General features: G+C 46.0%; 1 long non-coding RNA gene across 1 annotated transcript in view; it reads left to right on the forward strand.

Moving 5' to 3' along the window:
- The window catches only part of LOC112395437 (uncharacterized), a 65443-nt gene extending 43315 nt beyond the window's left edge, over positions 1-22128 (forward strand). The window contains exon 3 of the long non-coding RNA XR_003002386.1: positions 21963-22128. This is a non-coding gene — a long non-coding RNA (uncharacterized LOC112395437). The remainder of the gene's footprint in view (positions 1-21962) is intronic.
- The last annotated feature ends 303 nt before the right edge of the window (positions 22129-22431 follow it).

The raw sequence follows: 22431 nt of genomic DNA on the forward strand, positions 1-22431 counted from the left end.
ATCTCACATTCAGGTCCCCACAAAGAAGGGATGTGATTGCTTCACATAGTTTCTCTCCTTCCTACTGGGCAGAGACCTCGCCCCAGTCCACCTCCTAAGACGGAGGTCATCCTGTAAGTTAGCTGCCCGTGGGCCCAGCACCTCCCCTGTGAGCCAGAGTGGTGGGAAGGCACGGCTGCTTCCTCAGAAGGCCTGTGGGCATGTGACACTCCTCTCTCAGGCCACAGAGGCAGCGCTGACACCTGGAAGGTTAGGTGGATCGTTCCAAGGAGCGTCCTTTCAAAGCCCCTGTGGTCCAGGTCTCTGGAGCACATCACCTCCCCAGTTTTGAGAAGACTTGCCTACTTGGCTACCAAATGACCTAGCACCATTAATTTTTCACAAATCTACAGTACTTCCTTTGTCATAGAGCACATGCCTGCCTATATGTGGGTCAGTTTGGGGGCTCTGCTCTTTTCAGTCGGTTTGGTTCTATTCTTGTTTCAGTATTAGTCTTAATTCCTGTAGATTTATATTGCCTTTGTGTCTACAGAGTAGTTTCTTTTATCTGGTTGTTCTACTTAAAGGATGTCTTGGATTTTCTTGGCCTTTTGCATCTCATACAAATTTTAGAATCAGATTGTCAGTTTGCATTTTTAAGACCCTGCTGGGATTTTGATTTATTTCGTGTTAATTTTAAACTAGATTTTATTTTCAGAATGGTCTTTTTCTGTTTCTGATTTTTTAAATTATAATTATATTATTATGATGTTTTACGGTGATGACGCAGGATTGGTAACTATCAGAAAGCAGGGACAGTATTTTGTATAATCTTTTAAGTGTTAAACGTGTCCTACAAGAAGAAAGTCCTTTCAGATAACGTTTATAACTGGTCATTACAATAGATTTGTTAGGCTAACCATCCAATCAAGATTGGTGGGTCGATCGGGCATTTTACAGGAATCTCCAAATCCTGGGAGGGAGAGATGGAGCTCTCAATTATTTCCACTGATACAAACGATTTCAGGGTTCTCAAACTCCCAGAGGTCTGTGGACATGTTCTCAATGAGCCCAGGTTCCTCAAAAATACTTTTAAATGTCTTATTTTAGATGATAATCTAAAAAAATTGAGATATATATATATTCTGGATCTTTTAGGTGACCTTTATTTTCATAACCAAGTCGTGTAATTTCTATGCCCAAAATTATAACAAGGAAATCCAGAAATCCATATGTAAAGGTTTTGATGTTTCCCTATCAAGAGTCACAGATTCACCAAAATCCTGTGAACCTCACTTCACCTGGCTGACCTGAGACAACTACTGGATGGGGCTTCAAGTCTCCCAGTGTTTTCTGTATCAGTGAGCTGCAGAACCACCTACCAGACTTTAATAGTGGTTGACATTATCATTATTTTAAATACGAGGGTAGATTACCGCAATATAAGAGAAAATATGGCTTCCAGTCTCACAAATGTACAAGCATGACAAATATTTTAATTTCTACATAATAAATGTGTTTCCTGAGACCGCCACAACCGTCCTACCAGAGCAGGCGTGAAGCTGCCCACACATTGCACTTGGCCTGTGAGCCCATCAGGGTCCAAGGTTGAACTGGACATAGGAGTGGCCTCCTGGAGACTCTGCCTGCTGGTTCAGTTCCAGGGGGACAGGGGGTCAGACGCCTCTTCTCCCCATGGAGCTGCCCTGTGGCCCAATAGCCGGGTGCCCACCCTCACTGTGGGGATCACGACCCGTCTACACTGGGAGCAGTTGGGGTGGGAGTGGGGAGGGGCTGTATCTCCTAATTACACGGAGATGCGTCAGGGGCCAAGGATGGGGGAGACTGGATGAGGAAGCAGAGTAAACAAACTGGGTCACATACAGAGGCAGAGTCAGCGACAGCTCAGAGGTGTGAATCTGCCCACTTTAAACGAAGTGATACCCATGAGTGGAATGTCCGGGCACAGCCGGAGGTTTGACTTTGGGCTCAGAACCCTTTGGTTTGCCCCGATCCGGGGTCGATGCTCCAGGTAACAGTGTCTCCCCAGGAATCTAGGCCTTTCCCGGTTCTAGGGGATGAGAGGGCTGAGAGCAGCAGCAGGAAAGAGCCCCATTCACGGGCTGTGCTTCGGGGGTTTTCATGGAGCTGTTTTAAAGGAACTGCTTTGTGAACAGTGATGCATCTGGGGCAGAAGTACCGATAAATCAGAGCTGGAAATCGAGCAGGGCCTTCCGTGCTGGCCTGGGGCTGAGTAACTCAGGGGACGCTGGCGGAGGCAACGAGTCTTTTATGATGGAAACCAGTGGCTGTAGGGCCCGAAGCCTCATAATCACTGGGCTTATGAAAGCTCAGTATCAACCCAATAGTTAAAATACCTACAGCTAATTATTCGTTGAGGGTGTTTTCCTCCTCCTTATTCCCAATTATTTTATTGTTTTTGATGCTATCGTGAATGGGATAGTTTTCTTTATTTCTTTTTCAGCTATTTCATTGTTAATGTTTAGAAAAGCTTGTGATTTTATGTCCTGCAACTTTACTGAATTCATTGATTAGTTTCAATAGAGTCTTTAGATTTTCTGTATATAAGATCATACCCTCTGCAAAAAAATGATAATTTTACTTCTTTCTAATTTGGATGCCTTTCATTTCTTTATCTTGCCTGATTGCTCTGGCTAGGACGTCCAGTCCTATGTCAGATAGGCGTGTTGAGAGTGGGCACCCTTGGCTTGTTCCTGGTCTTGGAGGAAAAGCTCTCAAACTTTCACTGTTGAATTTCATGTTAGTTGTGGGTTTGTTGTATATGGCCTTTAGTAGGTTGAGGTATATTCCTTCTCTAACCAATTTGTTGAGGGTTTTTATCATGAAGGGATGTTGCATTTTGTCAAATGCTTTTTCTGTATCTATTGAGATGACCTAATGATTTTTGCCTTTCAATCTATTAATGCTGTGTATCACATTTATTGATTTTTGTATGTTGAACCATCCTTGCGTCCCAGGGATAAATCCCACTTGATCATGGTGTATCCAGAGGAAATGTTGCTCTAAGTCAGGATTCCTCAATCTCAGCACTGCTGAGCACTACTGGGGTGGCTGGGGACACAGGGCCATAGACGGTGAGGCCAGCAGATCGGGAGATGACTGCCATTTAAAAGGAAGCTTAAAAAAAAAAAAAAAAAAGGAAGCTTACTACACTCACAGATCCCAAAAGAAGGGGGCATGCCTCATCCAGAGGGGCCACACAGGAATGCACAGGGGCTGGTCATGGGGCAGAGGGAGAAGCGGAAAGTGGTAAGAGCCTTTATTGTGGTTTCTGCTTGAAGGAATGGGTAGGCGGGCTTAGGATTGGGTAGACTGAATAATTTCAGCAGGTTCTGGGGCATAGGGGCTGTCTGGTTGTCTGGTACCTGGCTCTGGGGTGATTGGGATAGGTTGACAGTGGTCCGGAGTGTGAGAGCTGATAAAGGCTGGGCTGTGGGCTGTGGATTGGTTGGTTTGCATCTAAAAGCTGTGCTCTTGCGGGTGAGCTGTGTACTATCTCTAGGACCTTGGGAAGTACAGTCCCTTCAGGGTCGGCAAACCTCCAGATGCCAAAGAATCAGAACACAGAAAAGAAGAGACATAGCTAATACAATTGGCCTCATGGTACTTGGACAACATATGGAGGTTTTGGTGGAAAACTGGAGAAGGGAGTGGGGGAAGGCTCTGGGGGATGGGTGGTCCTCTCTTCAAGGGGTCGAGGAGTTGCCTGGTATGAGGTAGGTGCCTACTGGGGAAAGCAGTAATCTCCATTCATTTTAGAATGACAGTGATAGCAGTAACCTCTCCCAGATTCCCTTTGGGCACGGAAGCCTGTGCTGTACCTTTGGCAGAGAGCAAGGAATATACCAGGATCACGGGCTAAGCAGAAAGTAGAAAGCTCAAGAAACATAATTAGATTCCTAATATCAAAGGAACAAAAAAGCAGTAATGTCCTGTGTCCAAGTCGTCAGCACCTTAGGGGAGGCAGCCTGCAGGCGTCACTGGGGGGAGGTTTTAGAGTCTGGGGTAAGGTCACCTCTGGTGCAGAGGGCGAAGTCATCTCCAGAGCAAGCTCCTGGGCCACGGTGATATCAACTGGGACGTGGGACTGGGGAATCCTTTCCAGTTGGATACGCCCTCAAGTTGCTGAGGATCTTGCTTTCATGGCTCTTTCTGTTATTGTAATGAGGCTAAGCCATTTGTGTGATCTGAGGGCAACCTTGGGCCTTGGAGCTTAACTTGGAAAGAACTTTTCTGTCAAGGTGCTCATGGGTGCACAGCGAGTACAGGTGATGCTGCCATCCATGCCAGAGCCCAGCTGTCTGTTAAAGCCCCAGTTAAGGGTGTGGCTGAATCTAAAAGTTTCCAGCGATCTGAGGCTTTGCCCAGATGGGTGATAAGAAGGGTTCTACTGCAATGGGTTTTAAACCATATGTCCTGATCGGGGTCTATGATGTCGATAGGGTGTAAGGTGATTTGCCAATTAAAATATCTGTGGCTACGGTTGCAGCTCCAGCGTGAGCCTGCAGGCAGGCCCTCTGAGTCGGCCGATTACCATGGGCCCTTCCCCTCAGCTGTAGGTTTAGGTGGTGATGGGCAAGCCAGTGAGGTCTTTGGGTTGTGGGGCTTCTGTTACTCAAACATGGTGGCGTGTGGACCTCAGCACGTGTCATGTCTGGTTGAAACCAATAAAAGCACCCAGACCAATAGTCATAAGACCAACAGCACAGAATGGTGTACAGCCGCACTAAATAGATTTTTTTGTTTCTGCGCTGGGGGTGGTGGAAGTTTGGCACGCCAATGACCCATAGCAGACGAGAAGCTGCCTGGTCCATGGGACACTCTATGGTTAGTAGATCCCAGGAGTGTATGTGCCCTCCAGCTAGCCTCCGGCCCTTATGGGATGAGGGCAAGATTGAACATTTATAAAGCTGAAAAATTTTCAAAATTGAAAATTTGTAATTTATAAGGCATATTAATTTATGCTTTAATTATAAAGCATTAATTAAAGGGCCTCAAATGTGAGTCCTTAGATACATGGAGGGGAGAAATATCCCTCTTTAAATATAAGAAGGGGTGATGGGAAAGACTTTTAAAAGTTGGTGTGAGGTGTGAGTCTGCCAAGGACCTTGAATTAAGAGAAATTAAGGCCTGGAGCAAGACAGAGACCTATTTGCCAGACTGGAATTTACAGAGGAGTTGACTGAGTGACGGAAAGCAGATCGGTGACTGGCTGAAGAGAGGGCAGTGGGAAGGATTACAAAGGGGCGTGAGGAAACTTTTGGAGGCGATGGCCGTGTTCACTGTCTTGATTGTCATGATGAGGTCACAGTTCCATGATGACTTCACGTGTCAAAACACATTATATGATTTACATATGTTCCACGTATCATGTGTCCATTAAACCTCAATGCGTACAACTGTCTAACGAAGATGAGTCGGAGATAGAGGGGGAGGAGGGGGAAGCAGGGAAAGGAGATTACTAATCGTCAACTTAAAAAAATGCACAACCTAAAAAAATAATAAATAAATAAACAAATAAATAAATAAGGGACTTCCCTGTCTTTGCAGTGGTTAGGACTCTGTGCTTCCACCGCGAGGGGCCTGGATTCAATCACTGGTCGGGGAACTAAGATCCTGCAAGCCGGGCAGTGTGGCAAAAATTTTTTAAAATTATAAATAAATAAATAGAAAGGAGTACTTCAAGGAGACCATTATGTCTCTCAAAGTGGATATATCTGGAGTTTATCAGGGACATGAAACTTCTACTGAATGCTTTTTTCAAGAGCCACATTTATTTAACCATTCACCTCCTGAAAACATATCTTGGTGGTTTCTAAGTTTGGGCAATTATGAATAAAGCTGTTATAAATGTTCACGCATAGGTTTTTGTGTGCACATAAGTTTTCAACTCCTTTGGGTAAATCCGAGGGACATAATTAGTGCATTTAATGGTAAGAAGTATGTTTAGTTTTGTAAGAAACCACCAAACTGTCTTCCAAAGTGGCTGTACACTTTTGCATTCTCACCTGCAATAAATGAGAATTCCTGTTGTTCCACACGCTTGCTAGCATTTGGTGTTTAGGACTTTGGCCATTCTAATAGAAGTGTACCTGTATCTCATTGTTATTTTAATTTGCATTTCTCTGATGGCATATGATATAGTGCATCTTTTCATGTGCTTATTTGCCAACTGTATGTCTTCTTTGGTGAGGTGTCAAGATCTTTGGCCCGTTTTTTAATCAGGTTTTTGTTTCCTTGTTGTTGAATTTTAAGAGCTCTTTGTATATTTTGGATAACGGTCCTTTATTAGATATGTGTTTGGCAAGTATTTCCTCCCAGTCTGTGGTTTTGTCTTCTCATCCTCTTGACAGTGTCTCCTGCAGAGCAAAAGTTTTTAATTTTAATGAAGTCCAGCTTATCAATTTTTTCTTTCATGGTTCATGCCTTTGGTGTTGAATGGAAAAAGTCATCACCATACCAAAGGTCACCTAGATTTTCTCCTATATTATCTTTTAGGAGTTTTGTTATTTTGTGTTTTACATGTTGGTCCATGATCTGTTTTGAATTAATTTTTGTGAAGGGTATGTGGTCTGTCTAGATTCATTTCTTTGCATGTGAGTGTTCAGTTGTTCAAGCACCATTTGTTAAAAAAGCTATCTTTGTTCCATTGTATTACCTTTGCTCCTTTGTCAAAGACCAGTTGACTATATTTATGTGGTGTATTTCTGGGTTCTCTATTCTGTTCCATTGATCTATTTGTCTAGTGTTTAACCAATATCACACTACCTTGGTTACTGTAGCTTTATAGTAAGTCTTGAAGTCAGGTAATATCAGGCCTCTGACTTTGTTCTTCTTCAACATTGTGTTGGCTAGTCTAGGTCTTTTGCCTGTCACATAAACTTTAGAATCGGTTTTCTAGGATTTTGACTGGGATTGTATTGAATTTGTATATTATACTGGGAAGAACTGACATCTTGACAGTATTGAATCTTGCTGCTCATGAACATGGAATAGCTCTCCATTTATTTAGTTCTTTGATTTCATTCATCAGAGTTTGGTAGTTTTCTTCATGTAGATCTTGTATTTTTTTTTTTTGGGCTGCGTTGGGTCTTCATTGCTGCGTGTGGGCTTCCTCTAGTTGCATCGAGCAGGGGCTACTCTTCGTTGCGGTGTGTGGGCTTCTCATCGCAGTGGCTTCTCTTGTTGTGGAGCACGGGCTCTAGGTGCATGGGCTTCAATAGTTGTGGCGCGCAGGCTCAGCAGTTGTGGCTCGCAGGCTCTAGAGCACAGGCTCAGTAGTCATGGCACATGGGATTTGTTGCTCTGTGGCATGTGGGATCTTCCCGGACCAGGGCTCGAACCCATGTCCCCTGCATTGGTAGGCGGATTCTTAACCACTGTGCCACCAGGGAAGTCCCACGTATTTTGTTAAATTTATAACTAAGTATTTCATTTTGGGGGTGCTAATGTAAATGGTATTGTGCTTTTAATTTCAGACTCCACTTGTTCATTGCTAATATAAAGGAAAGCAATTGACTTTTGTATATTAACACAATATATCCTGCAGCCTTACTATAATCAATTAGCTCCAGGAGGTTTTTTGTCAATTCTTTTAGATTTTCTACATAGTCATCATATCACCTGTCAACAAAGATAGGTTTATGTCTTCCTTCCCAATCTGTAAGCTTTTTATTTCCTTTTCTTGTCTTAGTGCATTAGGAAAGACTTCCACTCTTTGGAAAGGAGTGGTGAGAGGGGATGTCCTTGCCTTGTAACTTATATAAATGGGAAAGCTTCACGTTAAACATTAAGTATGTCAGTTTTTTGGTAATCTTTATCAAGTTGACAAAGCTTCTCTCTATTCCTAGTTTACTGAGAATTTCTATCATGGGTGGCTGTTGGATTTTATCAAATGCTTTTTGTGCATCTGTTGACATAATCATGTAACTTAATTTTTAGTTAGTTGATGTGATTGATTATATTTATTGATTTTCTAATGTTGAACTAGCCTTGCATGCCTGGAACAAATCCCACTTGGTCATGGTGTATAATTCATTTCATACATTGCTAATATTTTGTTGAGAATTTTTTGTATCTATGTTCATGAGAGATATTGGTCTGTAGATTTCCTTACTTCCCATGTCTTTGTCTGATTTTGGTATAATACTTGCCTCATAGAATGAGTTAGGAAGTATTCTCTCCACTTCTGTCTTCTGAAAGAGGCTGTAGAGAATTGATATCATTTCTTCTTTCAATGTTTGGTAGAATTCACAAGTGAACCCATCTGGGTCTGGTGCTTTCTGTTTTGAAAGGTTATTAATTATTGACTCAAGATGTTTAATAGATACGGGCCAGTTTAGATAGTCTATTTCTTCTTGTGTGAGTTTTGGCAGATTGTATCTTTTAAGGAATTGGTCCATTTCACCTAGGTTTATCAAATTTGTGGGCACAGAGTTTTTCATACTGGAATACGCAAATGATATCCCTCTTTCATTTCTGGTATCAGTAATTTGTATTCTCTCTCTTTTTTCTTAGTTAGCCTGGCTAGAGGCTTGTCAATTTTATTGATCTTTTTAAAGAACCACCTTTTGGTTTCGTTGATTTTCCGTACTGATTTCCTATTTTAAATTTCATTGATTTCTGCTCTAATACGTGTTCTTTTCTTCTGCTTACTGTGGATTTTATGTGCTCTCCTTTTTCTAGTTTCCTAAGGTGAAAGTTATATTGCTGATTTTAGACCTTTCTTCTTTTTTTTAAATTTTATTTATTTATTTTTTGGCTGCGTTGGGTCTTAGTTGTGGCATGCAGGATCTTCATCGAGGCATGCAGGATCTTTTGTTGCAGCGCACGGGCTTCTCTCTAGTTGTGGTGTGCAGATTTTTTTTTTCTCTTTCTAGTTGTGGCCCTCGGGGTCCAGGGCACGTGGGCTCTCTCACTGAGGTGCCCGGGCGTCTCATTGCGGTTCTCTTGTTGCAGAGCACAGGCTCTAGGCAGGCGGGCTTCAGTAGTTGTGGTGCATAGGCTTAGTTGCTCACGGCATGTGGGATCTTCCCGGACCAGGGCTCAAACCCATGTACCCTGCATTGGCAGGTGGATTCTTTTTTTTTTTTTCGATACGCAGGCCTCTCACCGCTGTGGCCTCTCCCGTTGCGGAGCACGGGCTCCGGACGTGCAGGCCCAGTGGCCATGGCTCACGGGCCCAGCCGCTCAGCGGCATGTGGGATCTTCCCAGACCGGGGCACAAACCCGCGTCCCCCGCATCGGCAGGTGGACTCCCAACCACTGCGCCACCAGGGAAGTCCCGGCACATACTCTTTCAGAACTGTTATGTCTTCCTGGAGAATCAGCCCGTTTATCCAAATGTAATGCCCTTCGTTATCCCTGAAACTTTTCTTACTTTGAAGTCTGTTTTGCCTGAAATTGACGTAGCTACTCCTGCTTTCTTTTGATTAGGTTAGCATGGTATACTTTTCTCCATCCATTTACTTTTAATCTGTATGTGACTTTATATTTAAAGTGAATTTCCTGCAGCCAACGCACAGTTTGATCCACCTTGATAATCTCTGTCTGTTAATCGGTACATTTAGACCATTGACATGGGCTGTGATTTTGATGAAGCCCTGGCAGGTCTCAGTAGCAAACAGGTCTCTTGGATATACTTTAATGGTGGTTGAGATAAGGCAAGTGATGTACTTAGCACAGTGCCGAGGACATAATGAGTGTTCAATAGACCTTAGGCATCATAGTTAGGATTATGACTTTTAGCCGTCAACTTGAAAATTCACCCCTTGTATCTCTTCGTGCTGCCTCAGTGTGACTGAGACACTGCTGTTTATTATCCCGTCTTGTTCATTCACAGCTTGTCACTTCCGACATTCTGTTTCGAGTCACATCGGAGTAAGAATTCATTGAGCTGACAACCTATCACGGGGCATCTTTGCACATAAAATGAACCAATTTATAGTCATTGCCGACAGCTGTTTTTTGAAGGAACAGCCATTTTCCTTAGCTGATTGCAAAGAACAGTGATTAATTCAGCCCATCAGCCTGCAGCGGCACAAGGGTCTCATTGTGTGAAGCCTGCTGGTATCTTAAACCTGCATTTCTGAGTTTGTCAGAATTTCCTGAGCCTAGCCTGGAGTTCCGGAGGTCACTTCATCCACCCTCCTGTCTCCAGAGACCTCTAAATGAAAATAGAGCCTGTTTTTCCTCGGCAATGGGCCATGAGGAGAGGTGAATTTAGCAGCATCTATGTTTCAGGATTCTGTGGACATTAGAAAGGCCACCCTCCTAGCCAGGTGACTTGTCAGGACCTGAAAGGGGCAGAGTCTGATGCTACAATTACTGGAAATATTTAAGGAGCAAAGGCAGGACTGGCTCCCCTTCCCCCTCCCTGGTCTAGAGCGAGAGGTCGTGTGTGGTGAGATGAAGTGGACTTTTGTTTGTATGAAACCCAAAGGAGGCATCAGTGCAGCTTGTAACCATCCGAGCTCTTCTTCCCAATGTCTTTCTGCGATGGAAGGACTTGAGCGCCATGTTCGACATGACCTCCAGGACCTTGCTGTGGACCCCCTGGTGGAGCCAGGACCCTCCAGGAGAGCTGAGGGGTAGAAGAGACCCAGGAGAGTGTAGAGTAAGGACGGGGAGAGAGTGACAGCAGAGGGGGAGGAATCTCCAAACAGCAGTCCCGTGAAGTGGGCTTCAGCTAGACGGGCCGGGACTCCATGGTCAGCCGACCCTGAGTCATTTTCTTTCTAGTGACAGCAGCCCAGCTCGGTGGACCAGACATTGACCAGCGGCTGCCAGGACTTTCCTCTTCCCTCTACAGGGTGAACTTGGACGGAAGCATCTGCACCAATCCATAGAGTGGGGACTACCCTGCCAGCCACGGGCTCAGGCGCCAGGCCCCAGCCATGAAAGTTCTTGCCTTCAAGCTCCTGTCATCCAGCTGGGGAGGGAAAGTGGAGACGGATGACTGATCCTCTCCACTGCGCCAGACGGGAATTCAGGAAGCGACTTCCGTCCTGTCCTCCACTGCCCGGCTCCTTCTTCTAGTCCGAGTTGTGCTTGTTCTTTTTGTCACCCTCTTATGTGTGTCTTAAGCACATATATCTCCATTTTTTCCTCTTTAAATTTTTTATCTTAACACAAAGTTTGCCAGCTCCTTCCCCCAGTTCTCTGCCCAGCCAGTCAATAGTTTTGAATCCCTGATGCGTCCACTTCTGCTCTCTAGTTATTCTTCATGGAAACGGTATGAACAGATCAGTGAAAATCACAGCAGCCGTTTTGTTCAATTCATCATAACAAGTTACATTGGCCATGTTTCATAGCTTAGTGATAGAACATTTTGGTTGTGGAGTTTCTCCGGAGCCCTCCCATACCTTTTTTCATATATTTAAAACTCCTAATCAACTATACCTCAATAAAATTTTTTAAAAAATGTAAGATTCCTTGACTTCTGTGAAGGAGACGTATTTTGGACCCCCATTTTGCAAACATGGAAGCGACGGCGCAGGGCATCGCCAGCATGTTCGTGGCGAGGCTGGGCTGGGAGCTGTGGGCTTCGGACTCCTTGTCTCCTGCCCACGTGTATTCAGCACGCCCGGAAGGACGGAAGAGGCTGCTGCCTTGGGGAGCCGTGTTCAACTCACGTGCGTATTCCAGACACAGCTGTCGCTTCTGCAAAAATGGTCGAGATGTTGACTCTTAAGCTGCCGGCCACCCACCGTGGTGGGAGGATGCGATTTGAGCCGGGCTGCTCGCCTTCGGGAAGCCGCGTCTACATCCGCATCACCGCGGGGCGAGGCAGGAGGTAGGGTTTCCAGGACAGTTGGCAAGAATCATGCCTCGTATTTCCCAGAGAACGCGTACCGCTGTAAAGGAAGAAATAGTTGGTTTTTCTCCAGCTGCTGAGCTGTGAAGAAGCAAGAAGCTCTGTCTCCGGGGCAGGACAGTCCTCGGAGAAAACAGGGGGGCCCTGCCCCAGCACAGATGAGAAAACTGGGCGAGTGCACCTGCCCTGCATCACGGGCTGCTCTTCTGCTGGTCCTTCTGGGGCCTCGCTGCCTAGAGAGGCCACAGGCTCCAAGCCAGAGATGGCATCTCACCACGTTCTGCCATACATAGAGCAAAGCGCCATCTTCCTGCGGCCGTTCCATGTAACGGGAATGTGCTGGGACTCTGCAGTCTCACAACTTCCCTTTGGTTCCTAACAACATTAAAAAGAAAAACGCTGGTGTGTCTGGAAGCAATTTCGGAGGCCTCTGGATGCGGCAGGTGTCAGTGATTGGCTGTCAGGTTGTCATTTACAAGACAGTTCACTGAGTAAATGATTCCAAGGGGCTCAGGAACCAGACCCAGGACGGCACATAAGGCCCCATCCTGCAGTTGGAGCTGAACCTTGAGTCATTTGCTTGATGGATTTTTTTCTTTCCCTGGAAACAGGAAATAGAGTCTCAGCTTTCTCCCTAAGCCTCAGGCAACAGGGCTTGTGCAGGAAGTCCCCTTCTCTCCTCGTCCGGCAAACAAAGATGCACACACGTCCCCGAGCTCTGCAGACACAGCTCTGCTTTCTGCCGCCGGTTCCGTGGATCCCTGTCCCCTCCCCTGGGCTGGTCCCAGCATAAATCTCCACATCTCGGGGTCACTCCCCCTCTGCACACAGGCTGCTTTGCAAGTGGGAGAAAGGGTCCACAGAACTGGATATAAATTTCCGTGGGAACAGATGGGTGGTGTGTTTGCACACAAACCTGTACGTATCACAAACGAACCCAGAGAGACGGGGACCTAGGCGATGCATAAAACTTCTTGCCAGCAACGCTGTCAGCTTCATAAAGCTTCAGTTCGCTGCCCTGACAGCCTGAAATGTCTCCCTTATTCCTGGAGGGAGCACAGGGTCCCAGGTGAGGTCACAGCGCAGCTGCACCACTGCCTTCCATAGGGTGGGCGGATGGCACCCTGAAATGCTTTCCTGAGCCACCTGTCCTGCCCAGGACCCCTCTGAGCACTGAAGCAGTCAACCAGTAAGATATTCACAGCGCAGGGCAGGGTAGACACCTCGGGCGCCCGTGGCAGCCCAGCCCTTGCACTTGCGGGGGAGGCCTGAGGCCGGGGAAAAGCCACCGGATGTCTCTGGAAATGGCCAGCCTGTTTTTCAGGTCTCCCTTTGAGTGCTTGCTAGAACAGCATCTTAGAAGTGTGTTAAGGCCGCTGCCATCCTAGCAGCGTAGACAGGGGCATGAATGCTGCTTTCAAATGAAGCCCAGCTGGGAATCAGTATTGTCGTCCCCGGAGATCTGATTCCCAGCAGCTCCAACTGGTCCCATTATGCCAATCACCTCATCTCCTTTCTGTTTTCCTCACTGCCTTCCTCTCCTTATGAGTTTGTTCCCCTTTGGGAGTAATCTCCAAAAACCTCAGTTGTTTTCAGAATACTTAAAAAATTTTTTTTAATTTTATATTGGGGCATGGTTGATTGTAACAATGTTGTTAGTTTCAGGTGTACAGCAAAGTGATTCACTTATACAGTTATATATGCAGAATACTTTTGATTTACCTTTTTAAAGTAAACCTTTTAGTTGAGCATAATTCATACAGAGAAGTGCACAATGTCTGAGGATTGAGCTCCAAGAATGCCCACGAAATGAACACGCTAATGTAGCAAAGCAAACAGATATGGAAACAGAATCAGCAGCGTCCCAGGAGCCCCCTATGAGCCCCTTCCATCCCTGCCCGCCCACAGGGGAGCCCTCTGCTTCGTCACTGGGAGTTGACTTTGCTTATTTTGAACTTTACTTAAGTGGACTCAGGCGACAGTACGTCTCTGAGATTCACCTGTGTTGTCGGGTGTGGAATTGCTGAAGAGTCCTCGAACTTGTTTGCTCTGAAAGAACGCTTAGCCAATAACAAGTAGAAGAAAATGAGTTCGGACAGGAATTTTAAAGCCAGCTTGAGTGTGGATGGGAGATCCCAGAGAACTTGGCCTTCAGAGTGTCTGAGCTGGAGGTGGAAGGTGAGCTAAGAGCCCGCGCCCTGCCCCCCAGCCCCCTGCTCTGCTCTGAGATGTGCTCCAGCTACCTCTCTCTTCACCCCAGATTGATGGTCAAAATGAGGACAAATTGAGTGTCTCTTGTTTGCCTAAGTGAGTTTGTATACCAAGCTGTGTGTACCTCCTGGAAAGACTGCTCACCTGAGCTTGGGATTCAGAGCCAAGTGGATCAACTGAGAATCTAGACTAATTTCCAGGAATGTGGAATCAGACACAGCCACCGATGAATAAATCAACAGGCGTCCGTAAGTGCCGCTGCGCTTTTCCTTCACTCACCTACATCCACAGGCTCTGAACTAAGTCCTTCATTTCTTTTTTCATTTGTGAATTAGATTCCTGTATCACAGAGCTGAAGATGCAAGCCATGATTTCATAGAGCATTATATTTTACACCACTAAGAGATAAAAAATGCCCGAGATGGAGAGTCTAGTGGAGACCCGTGTGCAAAGCTGAGACACTAAAATCATTCACTGTGCGGGGTAGAGAGAGATGACTCAGCCAGGCAGACACGTGAGTGAGGAAGCACACCTGCCTCCACCTGGGCACGTGGGGAAGCAAGGAAATAAAAGTCGCATGAAGATTTGAAGCCAAAGCCTATCGAGATCCGTCAGTGGACTGAATTCGCACCGGCGAGCGTAGCATCCGTTTTAAAGTGGCCTCTGTGTTGCTCCCTGATTCTGGCAGAAGCAAATGCGGATCTTCCCTGGAGAAGGCAGACTTCCTCCAGGGAACTGCAGTTGTGAGATGCCATCAATCTCAAATTTCAGGATCTTAGAATGGGAATACATGACATTTGCTAATAACACCTACTTCTCCGACTTGTGGTGGAGATTGATGTGGAAACATACACACTGCCTAGTATATAATAAGTTCAATAAACGGTAGTCACCACTGGGTATCGTGTCCCACCTCTCTGTATTTATGAGTAGGTACCCTGGAGTCCCAGTAACTCTGGCCAGAGAGCACAATGAAAGTAACAGCGGGAAGCCTGGGCTGGCAGGGGAGGCTTCGTGCGGGAGAGGTCTTGAGCCTGGTTGTGAAGGATTGAACAAGTCAAGAGGGGAGAATATTCCAGGCTGTGGAAAGGGTATGAGCAAAGGCTGGGAGGCGGACGCAAACATGGCCTACAAAGAAGGAAGGGGATGAGTGCGAAGGGCACGGGTGTGAGAAGGGATGGGGAGGGGGCGCGGTTTGGAGTCCTGTCTGGAACTGATGGACGGTCCTGGTAAAGGAACGGTGTGCCGTCCCCGTCACCTGAGCTGACCAGGATGAGCTCTGATGGTGCAGCCCCTGGAGAAGGGTGAAGCTGGGGACAGTCCTGAGCCATGACCGGCTTTATGGCTGCAGCAGGACGGGGTGCTGGGGGGGTGGGGGGGGATGGGCCGCTGCACTGACACCCCAGGTGAACGCAGACAGTGTGAGTTGCAATAACATCACGTTGGAAGGAAAAATAAAGAGCAAAAAGATATAAGAGGTTATCACTTATGTATATTTCAAAGACAAAAAAAACAGTAGATGTTTATGGAACACGTGATATGCAGTAAAAAATGAAGAATCACACAGCCACCAACATGTGGGTGTGTATGGGTGGATGGAATCCCAGGTGTGTGTGGGTGGATGGAATCCCAGGCACCTTTGCTATATCTGTCATCCTTTATCTATTTAAAAGAGAGGGATACAGTGATCGCATGTATACAATTACATAGTAAAATACTAGCAGGTTTTTATTTTAGTGGTCAGCACAGAGGTGCCAATTATATTATTTTCTGTATGTTTGCAAGTTTTTATAATTTTCAAAAAAATTAAACAATGAAAAACTGCAAAGAAATATATCAAAATGTTCCTAGAAATATATTACTGTGCTCACATGGCTTGTGCCAGCATGGGAGAAGTGTGTGATCCTTTTCTCCCCTTGGTTTTCCAAGTTCTGTGACTATAGTATTTTTTATAAGGAAACACTTACAGATGATTCTTTTAATTTGTTTAAAAAGTAACTATATGGAAAAGAAAAATGAATAGCAGACTATGTATCAACCTCTTTGTATCAACCTCTCAGCAAACAGGGCTCCTTTGTAAGGTGTGATTAATAAAATCCGCTGGGGAGGGTATTAGCGGGCTCTTTATTACAGGGCTCATGTCATACAAAGGGTGCAGTGTTGCTAATTCTGACACCAATATTTCCGCAGGACTGAATTGATAGAATCTTTCTGAATGTGTTATTTATGGCACCGAATGAAAAAGGTCTTGTTCACAAGCCAGACTCTAGGCCCGAAAGGGACAGACAGATCTGTATGCGGGCTCTTTTGCCCAATTTAAAACCAGCATCTTCATAGTAACCAAAATTAATCCAGCATGAATTTTGCTGAATCGGATCCTGGGCCTGCAGGAGGGGGGTGCATCGATGGTCAGCTGCGTAGATGGGCCCAGTCCTCTCGCCGCCGGGGTCACTACACAGAAGTGTAGAAATGTAGATAAAGTTCCTCAAACCCCCAGTTCACAAACGCTGGGACAACCAGCATCCTCTCCGTGTTTGCAGGGAGGTGGGGGAGTTTCCAGGTTCTCGCAGTCGCCTCTAGCCTCTTGTTCTGAAATCCTTTCCCCAGATTGTTCCTCTTGAACCTGCAGCCCCCCACTGGGGGCTCCCTCTCCCCCCAGGTTTGAGGAGGTGGGGTGCACGAGGGGGTGATGGAGGGGCTGAGCTACTGCCCCACAAAACTTCCCCCAAGTGAACAACGCCCCCCCATAAAGCCCCTGCTGATAAAGCCCTGCTGCTCTCCGCTGTTTCCTACTCCTCTATCTACTGTTTTTGTTTTCTGGTCTAGGGTCTCCTAGCCATTCAGTCTTGCACTGCTCTGAGTAAATATATTAACCAGAACAATTTTGTTCTTACAGTTTTACTCCCATCCATCTTGGCTTTGCCCCAAGGGCTGTCCCCCCCCCCACCCCCAAACAACAGAATAGTACCTCAAAGGGTTTTGTCAAAAAAGAATTCTCCACGCAAGGTGAGATGCTGCCGGCAGAGGTTAAATGGCCACCATTCAGCCCCACAGTCCTGCTACGGGCGGGGCTCACCCCTTCACAACGTAGCTCCAGAATCAGAATGTATCTGGAGCCAAGCTGACCATATAGTTCTAAGTGTCAAACAAATGGTGAAAGCAGAAAGTTTTGTAGCTGTGGGTGTGGCATGGGGGAGAAAGCTAAGGCATTAGATGACCTGTAAGAGATTGTCTGAATTACTGAAATGATGGAAACAGAGACAGAATTTTCAATAACGTCTCTGAGACCGGCTTCTTGTGTCCTCAGGCTGTTTTGCAGGCTGGGGGCTGTTCCCTCTGTCCAGAAGATGCCGTGGGCTCCGAGCTATCCGCCACTTCCTGGGGGGAGGGGCGGAGGGGTCTCTGCTCTGGTCTGATTGCCATGGACGAGGGAGGCCTGCATTTTCCTGCCTGAAGTTGGGAGTAAAAGAACAGTGCAACTAGGACAAGCCCTGGAGTCCTGGTCCAGCTGAGCAGGGAGCTCATTTCTGAAAGTGGAGCTATAACAAGAGCCACCTGTGCCGTAATGACCTCCTAGATTAAGAAAAAGTTGAAAAACCAGACCTGAAGGAAGCAGAGTCCTTCCCACGAGGGCAGTGCAGCCGTAAGTCTGTTTTGGAAATGAACCAGCTGTGAGCGGACACGGCCCCACGCAGTGACTGGGGGTCGGTGTGGAGAAACAGGATCCAGGCCCAGGAATCGAGAGAACAAAGCACGACACAGTCAACTGCAGCTCTGAGCTCCTCGCTTCACCCACGGCTGAGGTGGCGCTTGGTCATCACTTGCAAGTCCTCAGAATCTGTCCTGCCCGAGAGAGACTCCAAGACCCGAGTGCACACGTGGCCACTGCACAGCAGCTTTCCCTGAAAATGGCAGCAATGGGGGCTGACGCCTCACAGCTGGGCTGAGCATCGTTGCAAGCACTGATCGCCCGGCAGCTGGAAGGGTAGTGAGTGCTTGAGAAGAGAACGTGGGCTCAAGGACACCGAGTGACTACTTATTTTTACTTCTGAAAACGCTTCACCTTGCGTTTCCACTGCCGCCTCTTCTACGGCTGTTGCCTCAGCTCCTACTTGCATCCTCTGCCCATAAAACAAGGTGAAGTGGATGTGGGACTTGACAGAATGAACCATTTGGCATTGGGCACGTGGTTTTTCAGTAAAGGTGCCAGTACCAGCGTGTGTGATGCTGGCACGATTGTACTTAGGGACAGCGCCTCCCACTGTCTTTCCTGTGAGGTGTCTGCATCCCTTTCACTTGTGCTAACCCCTCAAGGAGACAGAGGGCTGCTGAATAACTACGGATGCACCCCAGGAACAAGACGTGCGGTCCAGCATCCCAGCTGGAGGAATCATTTTCTAGTCAATCTGCAGTGAACTTTAACCTAAAACAAGCCTGCTTTCAGAATTAACTAGACCGTGAGGGGGAGTATGACAGGGAAGATGCCCGATGTGCTCAGAAGAGCTTCTCGCGACTTGGTTATGATGCAGAGGGTGTGTGTCACCCCCGAGTGACGGAGGTGGCCCCCGCTTGGTATTCTTGATGTAATGTGGGTGAATATCCCCACTTACATGTACGCACACCTCTTGTCTCTTGCCTATAAACTGGGTGGTAAGATACTTGTTACACATCTTTCATGCTTAATGGAGTACTGAATTGAAATTGCTTGTTTTGTGGACCTTCGCCACACCTGCCCCAGCAGGAGCCGGTAAATCACTGACCCAGGATTGGAAACTGAGTCCAGACAGGTTGGCTAGGCCTACGTACATCACTGATACAGGTTTGCACTAAGTAAAATATTTACTGGGTGGAATATATACAGTAATTATCCTAGAGATAAAAATTGGGGGAGATACAATTTATTACCGAAAATTAAATTTTCATAAATATTGAGAAGAAAAATAGTATAATAAATCTTCATGTATTCAGCACCTGGCTTAACAATTATCAACTCAAAAAAAAAAAAAAAACCCAATTATCAACACATACCCAACCTTTTTACATGTATACACTCCCTGTGGATTATTTTGAAGCAAATCTCAGCTATCACATTTTGTCTATAAGCACTTCACTATGGCCCTCTAAAATAGTAAAATTCTTTAAAAAAATAACCATTATAACAATACCACCCCTAAAATAATTAACAATTACTTAGCATCATCAAATATCCATTCATTTAAAATATTTTTCAGATTGTCTCATATTTTTTTATAGTTCTTTCAAATCAGGATCCAAAGAAGGTCAAATCACTGTAATTGACTGACATGCCGCTTAAGTCTCTTTTAATCTAATCTCTAATTTCTCCCTTTCTCTCCCCACCCTTTGTATTTGTTGAAGAAACCAAATTATTTGTCCTGTAGGTCTGGGTTTTCCTAATTGCATTCCCCTGGTATCTTTTAGCCTGTAGCTCTCAATGGTGAAAAACTGAAAGCATTTCCTCTAAGATTAGGAACAAGACAAGGATGTCCACTCTCGCCACTATTATAACTCATGCCGCTCAGTACCAAGGAAACAAACAACCCAATCCAAAAATGGGCAGAAGACCTAAATAGACATTTCTCCAAAGAAGACATACAGATGGCCAAGAGGCACATGAAAGGATGCTCAACATCACTAATTATTAGAAAAATGCAAATCAAAACTACAATGAGGTATCACCTCACACCAGCTAGTATGGGCATCATCAGAAAATCTACAAACAACAAATGCTGGAGAGGGTGTGGAGAAAAGGGAACCCTCCTGCACTGTTGGTGAGAATGTAAATTGATACAGCCACTATGGAGAACAGTATGGAGGTTCCTTAAAAAACTAAAAATAGAATTACCGTACAACCCAGCAATCCCACTACTGAGCATATACCCAGAGAAAACCATAACTGAAAAAAACACATGCACCCCAATGTTCATTGCAGCACTATTTACAATAGCCAGGTCATGGAAGCGACGTAAATGCCCATCGACAGATGAATGGTTAAAGAAGATGTGGTACATATATACAATGGAATATTACTCAGCCATAAAAAAGAATGAAATTGGGTCATCTGTAGAGACGTGGATGGACCTAGAGTTTGTCATACAGAGTGAAGTAAGTCAGAAACAGAAGAACAAATATCGTATGTTAATGTATATAGGTAGAATCTATAAAAATGGTACAGATGAACTGGTTTGCAAGGCAGAAATAGAGACACAGACGTAGAGAACAAACGTATGGACACCAAGGGGGGAAAGCGGCAGTGGTGGTGGTGGTGGTGATGGTGATGGGATGAACTGGGAGATTGGGATTGACACGTAAACACTGATGTGTATAAAATGGATAACTGATAAGAACCTGCTGTATAAAAAAGAAATTAAATTTAAAAATTCAAAGAAAGAAAGAAAAAAAAAAGACATCAGGGAGCTAAGAGGACATCGGAGCCAGGAGCCAGAAACCGGGGAGGTGGTCTGGAGGCAGAGGTGCTTCTCCAACTAGAGGTGCTGACTCAGCAAGGGGCCTCTGGGCGGAGGTAATGGTCTATTTCTTGATCTGCTGCTGGTTACACAGTGTGTTTACTTGGTGGAGATCCACTGAGATGGACTCATGATTTGAGTACTTTTCTCTTTATATGTTTTGCCTTAAAAAAAAAAAAGTCATTTAAAGGCTTTGGCAATTAACAAACTAGGGTTTGAGGCCCAGCTCTGCTGCTTGGAAACGTGCCCTCAAGAAAGTTCATCTTTTTCAAAACCCAATCTCTTTAGGTGTAAAATGTGGAGTGTAAGTGACAGCCTCATGGGAGTGTTCTGAGGTGTAAATGAGAACTTGTCAAGTAGCCTGTCAGGTGCCTGGAAGCTGGTGGGGCTCAGAGAACAGCACCTCTGAGGATGTGTTGCCTTTTTCTGAGCACCTGCTATGCCGGGTGCTGCATTTCTATCTCACCCTCTGCGGTTTCACAGAGAAGGAAGCCAAGGCTCAGCGTGGTGAAGGCCTTGCTCTGGAGAGTAAACAGCAAACAGCAGGGCTGAGATTCAGACTCAGGCCTTGTCCAGGACCAAGACTGGGAACCCTTGTCTATATGGCTGGCGGATTAGTCATTACATGGAGAATCCACTTCCAGATCTGGCCTCTGTTTCTGCTAAGTGAATACAATCTCAAGATTAACTTCTAGATTCAGCCTTGTTTCGCAGTATTTCCAGTTTGCCCAGATTAAACGTACTTGTCCCAATGAACTCTCTAGAAAAGGGAGGCATTTAATCTCATCTCAAGGTGAAATTGAGAAATGCAGTAAGTTAGATGGCAGATTTTATTCCAGAGTAACCAAAATAAATCTTTGCCAAGCTCAGAGGTAACTCAAATGTTCATTAGTCTTTCTTTTTTTTTACATTTTACAATTTAATACTTGAATAATTGGAATTCATTTTTTGCAGCAAATGTACATTATATTTTTGTATTATTTATTCTCATGACTATGAAATCACACTTGTTTATGCATCCTCCATGTTCCATACCCAAACGCTTATGATCAGTGAATTCATATTTTTACTTTATGTAAATGTTCATTAGTCTTAAAGAAGAAGGGGGGAGGGGGGAGGGGAGGAGGAAAGGGCTTCCATTTTCCAGGGCCAGGATGGAGGGGGCTGCAGTGGAGGCTGGGGACGTGATGCCATGAGCCCATCCCAGAGCAGAGTTTAGGAAGCAGCTTCTGGAATGTGCTGCAGAGCCCAGCCGCACGAGCCCCGTTCTGCCTTGCTGGCCTCGCAGCCTGGAGAGGCCCAGGGGCTTGTGCCCTGAGGCTCGTGCGCTCTAGTCAGGCGTGCCTTTGCGGGGGTTTAGGTGTCTGTCCCGTCGGGATGAGGCATCTCCACTCAGCAAGCTAGTACTTCATGTTTTTGTTTTTCCCTAGAGTTGCCTAGTAAACACTTCTACTGGAAAATTCCAACCTTGCCTTGGATGAACTAAGAGGAAAAGAAATGTGTCCACACCCAGGCCAGCCCAGCCAGGCAGGGCAGAGGCGCTGGGGACCAGCTTCGTCGACGTGGCCACAGCTGCAGCTCCAGCTGGAACTCGGGGGCGTCTGGACAGCGGCACGGAGCAAGGTGGATCCCGGGGGCCGTTGACATTGGCCCCAGGCCCTCCCCTCTGCTCTCTCCAGCCCTTTCATACTTGTTGCTCTTTGTACACAGTCCCAGCACTTATCACTTAACACATCTGTTCTCCCGACTCAGAGCCAGAGGCCAGCCCTGTTCACTGGGCATCCCGGGGGCCTACGTGGCATTTATATGTAATCAGCGCTCCTTGCATGAAACCAAATGGTGTGAGATTGACGTGGGGGACGGTCGGCACGACCCAGGACCGGGGGGAGTGTCCCAGTG

The sequence above is a fragment of the Neophocaena asiaeorientalis genome, unplaced genomic scaffold (assembly GCF_003031525.2).
Source record: "Neophocaena asiaeorientalis asiaeorientalis breed wild unplaced genomic scaffold, Neophocaena_asiaeorientalis_V1.1 scaffold307, whole genome shotgun sequence".
In the NCBI taxonomy this organism is placed as follows: domain Eukaryota; kingdom Metazoa; phylum Chordata; class Mammalia; order Artiodactyla; family Phocoenidae; genus Neophocaena; species Neophocaena asiaeorientalis.